The 8,641-nt window shown below is 34.6% G+C and overlaps 1 protein-coding gene across 3 annotated transcripts in view; it reads right to left on the reverse strand.

Moving 5' to 3' along the window:
• LOC108767727 (skp1-protein-hydroxyproline N-acetylglucosaminyltransferase-like) overlaps positions 1–8,641 on the reverse strand; it is a 185,348-nt gene that overhangs the window by 129,192 nt on the left and 47,515 nt on the right. The window lies entirely within an intron of this gene.

Consider the following 8,641-nt stretch of genomic DNA (forward strand, 5'->3'; position numbering starts at 1 on the left):
TTATAATTGTTTAAACATTTAAAAGTCACATTATTAATATGTACAAAAACATAATTATTTTAAATTATAAAGAAGTAATTTTAAATCGATCGAGTGCAATACAGGCCTAATACATCATTAATCCTACTTCTTTTTAGGACATTCTGTCTCCCCGTGAGACCACCTTGAAATGACTATTGATTCATCAAAGGGGTTCGTCCCTTGTTCATAGTTTCAATGTCGCGTGTCTCTTCAATTCGGAGTCGGTCGTGTACGGCAACCCTCGGCCTGATGCGCTCGCGTTCACGTACGAGCGACTGGACGAACCGAAAGGGGATACACTAGTAACCAGTTGGTCTAATCTACATGCGGCACGTTTCAGCGTTTCAATTTGTTTTTGCATGGTGGATTACTTCCTGACGGGGCCAGCTTTTGATTTTGACGAACCGATCGTGCTTGAAACACGCGCGCATTGCGCGTCTAAAAGCGCCGCGCCGCTCCGACCGAACGTCCCGCGACGACCTGAACGAATTCATTATATGCGAACAGAATCGGCGCCTAGAGACAATTTACGTTGATTAAGATTTAAATCGTCTAACTAAACGTAATTGAAAAAGTTGTCGTCAAATTATATCACGCGAATTGCAACGTAACAAGAGTGATAATTATGTTAATAGCGCATCTGTGAGTTTGCAATGTGCTTTATAGAAAAATAAAGTTTTACTAAGTAAACTGACTTATCTTTTATTGTAGAGCATTAAATTAAAGTTAAACAGAAATTAATTAAATCTATTTACGTAATATATAAGAAATAACGATATTTTTTACAAATCTTAAAAAATCTATTAAAATTGTACGAATTGAAAAATAGAGAGAGAGAGAGAGAGAGAGAGAGAGAGAGAGAGACCGGATATAACCCACATTGAAAAAAATGAAAAAATTTATAATTATGAAATAATTATGATAGATATTAGTTTATAATATTACAATTTATTAATTTTACTACGTTATTATTTACATCTTGTATATTAAGAGACTATCTACAAATAAATACACAAATTCAATTAAGCTCCTGATAGTACTTAACGCGTCAAAATTATCAGTAAACCATTTACGTGCATTTACTTCACTTTCATTCAATAATTAACTCATCAATTTTATTCGGACGGTTGAAGTTTTAAAAAATGTCCAATGTCCGAAACACATTTGTTGGAAAGGCGGCTTCTGGAAGGTATGAGAGAAATTAAATTGTCCATACAACGCGCGCATCATATATCGTATTTTCTGGCCGCGTGATACGGGGGTGAGGTGGGGGCGGAAAGCGTACACTCGTGAGTGCAAGCGAGTCGTCTTGTCCGTTGCCCGACAAACGTTCCAGGATCGTTTTCACCCCGGGGTGCCGGTAAATCTCCTCACCGTAAACACGGCGAGCTTCGAGCATGCACCGCTCGCATAAATTGGGGACGTCGCCCAGCAGATCAGCCGCGGCGATAACCTCTCGACAGGCTGTCCTACGTCCACGAGACTATTTGCATATATTTGCGAAAAATTATGCGTCGCAACCCCATGTGCCCCGTATTTTTTACTTCCACATCGAAATTTCCCAACTGCGAAATGAAAATGCGAATTAAAGAAAATGTCGATATTTCTGGACTTTTATTAAATCGAACATTTATTCAGCAATTTTTTTTCTTTTAGAGAAACGAATGTGTAACCTTGATAACAGATAATCTTTGTGTGATCATTTTATATGTAAATATATATTTAGGTTAATATTTGAATTAACAAAAACATATTAAAATTTCTTTCACAGCATAAAAACAACGACATTAACAATATCATAATTCTTTTACATTTTTATAAACATTTAATAAAATTCTAGCAGTTACTTTTAAGATTCTAACAACTTCCTCGCCAGATAATTTTTTTAACTCAAACTTATAAATCGTTATTAGTTAAATATTATTTAGTTATTATTAACATTTAGAAACACAAATAAAACAGTTTACACTGTACAGGTTTTATAAGGTTTTAATTTGGTGAATGAAGAATTGAGCTTATTACAAATAATTTATATAAAATAAAATAAGAGCTACTGATCAATGTGCAAATCTGATAACGTTAGCAGTAACTTTATATCTAGACGTCTTAACATTCTCTTTTTCACGGCGGAAGGTAAAACGCCTTATCGATCACAATACGATTTCCTGTTTCCCAACGTAGACAACATCCGTATTTGTAGTTTTCTTCGTCTTCCGGCAGTACGACTAACGCGCTTCGTAACTTGCGACCTTTCGCTGTTACGACAATAATGTGCTGTATGAATTTTAGTTTCTCTCATATTTTATGAATTTCTTTGTAATATGAAACGTAATTGCGTTTAAGCTATATATATGTAGATGATCAAAAATACAGATAGAGACAAATATAAGTAATATTCAAATTAAAAGCAACACTTAGATAAACAACACCTTGAAAATAATAAAACGAAAACCAATCAAAAATATCTGTGTTAGTCATAAGTTTTCGTAAATTTATGGTTTTATGTACATTATTAATGTAGATATTTAAATAATTTTAATAGATAATATACAGGGTGTAACTAAAATAAGAAGATACACTTATGAGATAAGCTTCTCATATCAAAATATAAAAAAAGCACGTATAAACTTATATCTGCAAACTCATATATAGTTACTGAACTATAATTATGAAATGTTCCCATTTCTTCAAAATTAAATAGAGTCAAATTTTTGTATCCTTTAAATTAATCCAATATATAATATCAATTCATTTCTTTTTCAATTCTATCATAAAAAAATTATTAACGTTAAATATTTCGACATACGAAATGTGTAAGCAGTTTTATTCCAGAAATAAAATATGTATTTGGTTTTAGCGTACTGAAATATAAACCAATATTAATAATAAAACAGGAATTAATTATAAAAATATGTAAAGTGTTGGTGTAAACAAAGGTAACATAAGCGAAAATATTAATTTCCCATTGGAAAAAATAAAAACGGCAAAAAATGGATAAAAGAGACAATGGACAAATAAACAAAATAATCATTTTCATTATATAGAGAAAAAATATTGAACGATAATATTTTTTTATCTCCAGGCTATATACTGATATATTATTCTACTAACGTATTAAACTATAATCACGTAAAAGAAAGGAAGGAGTTAATATAAAGTATTCAGATTTCGGACCATATAATTTTAATCTATAAAACGCATTAAACTAAAATAATAATAGAGATGAAAAACGCGTGAGATAATATCCGTAATGTCTTCAAAGTATTGACAGGAATGACGTAATGTTCAATAGCAGATTCAACCAGTAGAAGCTTCCACAAGCAACGACGGATATGCAGTCGCCTCTTCGTGGTCGCGGAAGGAACCAATCAAGCGAGCGGAGATAAGTCTTCCGATAATGGAGCCGAACGAATGAGCGCTCTGTCGCGTACCGGTATTACGGAAGCCTCAGTGACGTCCTACAGTATCAGGATCAGTGCGTCCAACGAGGCATAAGGAAAGCCAGTAAACCCAAAGATAACAAATGCAACGTTGTTTGTCGCGGGCGCACCAGTATACGGCAGCTTCTAATGGAGCGAGCTTACGTATACCTCGCGAGAGAAACGCGAGTTGTCTGGAGAAACAGTTTTCTTTAACCCTCCATGATGGTCGAGGATTTCCCACTTGCCAACCATCGTATTAAAGTTAAGTGTATTACCGCAAAAGAGTGATTGTTACTACAGGATCATAAATCAGATATAAACAAAATGAATGAAATGCGCGTGCTGAAGAAAATACGACTCTTCACTTTGTTGAGCGAATAATAGATCTGATACCTATATAGGTATAGCTTCCATCAAAGATAATTCGAAGCTAAAATTGTCGAAGAATACGATCACAAAATATTAATAATAAATCAGTCTGTACTCGTGATACATCAGCAATTAAGATTAATCGGCAGAAATCAACGCAAATTGATGAATCCGAGAAGAGTAGAAGCCGATAATTATGAATTTTATTTCAATCCAGCGATTCCATTGCGTTGATCGATTTTAATGGGTTCTTCTATTGGACACTTCGTTACAATTTCTATCGTCGCACTCGCCCAATTATTACGAATGGACGACAATTAACTGTCCGACGAAGTTACGGTGGTACTTAATGAAGAATTAAATTTTCTTATCGCGTGTTCCTCTTTCCAACGTCGCAATTCTGAGCCTTAATCATGACTGACGAAATTTCGCGAAGAAAGTTTGACCCGAGGTTTGATGTGTCTCGTTAGCTAAGGATAAGGAACTCAAATCGACGAGAAGAAGGAGAGGTAGCAGACAGAGGAAAGTTCTGTTCGAAGAAGAAAGACTCGACCTGCGCAACATCGGAATAATAAAGAGTCTCCTGCGCCGCGATACATTGCGGAAGATCCTTATCTCGCGGAATCGTTTAAATGTCGAGCTTTCATTTGACAAAGCTATTGTGCGAAGAATTATATTTTACAGACGCAACTCTGACAAATGATCTTGTTTAGATTGTTCTATTCTCAAGTATTCTATTCTCAAGTAGTATAATTACTGCTTACATTCATAACTGACTCATTTCAAATCAAATTTATAATTGTATTCTCAACAATTGTTCATTATTTTGAGACGTACTGATATTCTTTTATAAAAAAAAGATTATTCTGCATTAAAGCAAAAAGTTTAATTTTAATTTTGTTTTGTTCGTCCAAGTGTAACCACAGTTATTATACAACAAAAAGCAATAAGATCCGCAACATTCTTGACAGTAATATACAGAGCTTTCTCTATTTACTGTTGCTTTTACGCAGAAACTTACGCATTTCGAAATATTTTAAGAATGAAATGGGGTTAAAATTGTCTTTAAATGACTTCATGGAGAGATATAATAAAGGAGAGAATTAACAGAGAGAAAGTTTAATGCAATTATAAACAAAGCACGGTAAATCTATCGCAAAAAGTTCATAGATATCTATCCGGTGCTCACACAGAATCCAAGCTAATTAATTTTGATTAAACGGCGCGGCACAGCGGTCGAAAGTTTTTTAAGTACTTCTCAGCAGAGACAGTCCTTCTTAGAGACAGCCCTTTCCCTTGTGAAAGACAGGTTGTTGCGGAAAGTTTTCCAAGAATAGCAGTTATGAAATCTTTATTGCGTACTTGTTCGTAATTTAATATACCTTTAATGTACTTGACGTTTCATAAAATAAGACAACTCTCTGTCAAAAGACGTAAGAGTGAAACAAATGCCATCCGATAGTAAGAGTGCTTAATACAAAGGCAGGTATCTATAATGGTCGCCAGCGATGACGGTTAATATCGATATTTGTCAGCTGTCCTGAGGAAATTACATTGCCGGGCGTGAATCTGACGAGAAAAGATTAATAAAGAAGTTCGCGCGAGAGTGGCGCACTTTGCTATAAGGTTCTGCCATCCTTTACTTCATGACTTTCCATTATCATCATCGATCAATACGTAATTATTGATTCTCGTAACCTGAATATCTGGATCGCGTTATACGTTCTCGTGACAGCGCATTTATAAAGCCCGTGCTCTAATTTCACGATCGAATTTCATTTGTAGCTCAGTAATCTTCGGAGGCAGATCGCTATGCTTTGGGTATAAGTAAAATTAGATGGAGTTGATTTAAGTAAGACACCTGATACCGTTTACAGTGAAACAGAATGGCATCCTTGGCCCTTTTGTGACATTAAATTTTCAATATCCATCCGATTCTTTCACCCAAGCTTTGGAAAATAAATGGAAGATATATAAATTATGTCGCAAGCAAAATAACTAATCAAATATTTTATAGATCTGCTAGACAATTCGAAAATTCTTCATTCTTAAATATCATGAACTAGTTGACTCGTATTGATACTTATCATTCCTCTCACGCGCCTGCGAGACAAGACAAATTCCCCCAGATCTTCAAACGTGTCGTTCTAGACCTCGTACTCGTTCACGTCGACCATTAGAGAAAACTGAATCCACGCTTGTTACTCAAGATATTGAGTTTCACGATACGCCCGTTATCCCAACTCTTCCAATTCTGTTTGCCAGACAGGTCGAACGCCTGTGCTCGCTCACGGTACTTTGGCTTCGTTAAAGGGTAATGCACCGACAATACAGTCCTCTTCCCAATTCTCTAATTTCTACACGAAGTTTGTACCGAGCACAGCGCGTAAAATAGAGGAACATTTTTGGTATGTGTTACCGCTTAATACATTTGTCGCTTATTTTATCATGTAAGTAGATACAATAAATAAAGCTACTCAATAAAGAAAAATCGTTTCCATAACAATTCTTAATTTTTAGATTTTTTTCTGAATATTTGTTAAATGGTTTAAATAAATCTGTTTGCAATCATTTTTAAATCCTTGAGATTTTCATAGAAACTTTCATAGAAAAGTTTATAGAATGATTTACTTTCAGACAGAGAGAGAGAGAGAGAGAGAGAGAGAGAGAGAGAGAGTTTCGTAAAAAGTTAACTGATATTATTTTTGCACTGATTGATTCAATCTATTGTATCACGACAATAATTTTAAATTTGAGAAAAGAGTTTCATTAGTTTCTTATTCGTCTAACATGAGTGCGATAATTCGATCGAATAATCTGCCCGATCGTGTCAACGTTCTAAAGGAGTGCAACACGAGTTGCTTCCAGCGAGGACGTAGCCGGATTTGCTCTCGGGAAGAAACTTTCAACTCGTGAAATCCCGGAGCGGTTATGAGGAGCGTCTTATCTGCCGACGAAACTACCGTCACCCGGTTAGGAAAAGTTATACCGAAAGTTCTCGCTCTTAGCCTAAAAAGACGTCGTGCCCCAGAGAAAAAGCATCCAAAGAGTTTCGGTTGGCGGAGGTTACGAGTGGAATAACGAAGGACGGAACAATTCTTTTCGAAGCACTATTCCAAGCGGAACTGCGATGACACATGCTATTTGTAATAGTGAAAATTTCGTAGAGCTTGCAATTCGTACAAATAATTTGCATAAAGATGTAACTTTGTATTAATATCAATTGCTTAAGAAATTGTGAATTGAATTAAGTATAAACAATGTTATTTTTTGTATCACTTAAAAGAGGAAAATGCAATTTGGCAATCCATTATTTTTTTATATCAACTTAACGACATAAATTTCATCAACAATCCAATTTATGATGCATCGCACATCACATACTCTACCTCTTCTCTCTTTGATATTACACAATTACAACGCGCAAACAAGTATAAATTAATTATATACGCTAAATAGTAAACGTGGCTTAGACGAACTATAAACCAACTTTAAAACAATTAACCGTGCATTGTTATCTTCCGTAGAAGGATGCAGAAAATACGAGCGATGATGTCAATAGATTAGAAAAGAAAATAGATATTTAAGGAAAAAACAAATCGAGAGAGAAAAATAAAGTTTATACAATTGATCTTGTCACGTATATTTTACATTGTATATTCCTAAACTTTTTATAGAATTCACATTTATCAATTTGCTTTTATCATGCAATGTTTCCTATTGCAAAACTTTCAAGACTCATTATATGTTTCAGGATTTAGCAATAATTGCTGCAATCACTAACAAGGTCATATTACAACCAAACTTTCTCACGTTGCTGCCTCACTGTTCGACAAGGCGTTAGCAGCGAGTTTGCTAAATTCGGTTGGTCAGAGCGTTAAATCAGAGGCTAAGACTCCAAACATCTGACTAGTATGATAACCAACGTCAGCCAATTTGGATCTTGCCTCGTCACTTTAACACGGTAAGCAAAACTCCTCTAATATCTATAGCACCATTTACTTTCAGAATATATATGTATATGTACTATATAATATGTATACACACACATACATATACATATATATAAAATATACTACGTTATTGTACTCCTCTTACTTCTCTTCTATTTTATATAAATTAGAAGAGAATTGTATAAATATAATTTTCATTAATAATTCGTGCTTTTTCATAGCAAAATATTCATGATAATTATCTAATAACTAATAACATAAATATATTGATAAGTAAATGAATATAATATAACTTTCAAAAAGATACTAACAGCTTCTATTATATTTTAAAAGTCAATCAAATTGAACAATTAAATTAATTATATAAACAGTTTTTATCAAAGAATCAATTTTCGATTAATTACTAGTTCATTTCTACGAGAACATATCTCATGAACAATTAATTCATGCTCATGCATACGTACTCTGTACTTGTAAAGTTGCACGCACGCGCACGCACACGCGCGCGCGCGCGCACACACACACACACACACATACACACGTAGGAAACGAATTATTTAAATAATATTAAATATTCACATTATGAATACTATTCTTTTAAATATATGAATAAGACAGGGAATTTGTCGGAAATGACGAGGCGCCAAACTCCAGACAAATGAAAAGTATAAAATGATAAAAGAAAAATGAAAACGCGGCGAAGAAGCTCGTGGTAGTCGCGCAAAGTGTTTCGCTAGTTATGGAGGTCGAAGTTCGTTACCGGACGCGTCACGGAAATGGCGAAACCTTGTCAGTCAGCCCTCGCAGAAACACTTCGCGAGAATGAAAGACAGAAGAGAGAGAGAGAGAGAGAGAGAGAGAGAGAGAGAGAGAGAG

This window comes from Trachymyrmex cornetzi, unplaced genomic scaffold, assembly GCF_001594075.2.
Source record: "Trachymyrmex cornetzi isolate Tcor2-1 unplaced genomic scaffold, Tcor1.1 scaffold723, whole genome shotgun sequence".
Classification (NCBI taxonomy): Eukaryota; Metazoa; Arthropoda; class Insecta; order Hymenoptera; family Formicidae; genus Trachymyrmex; species Trachymyrmex cornetzi.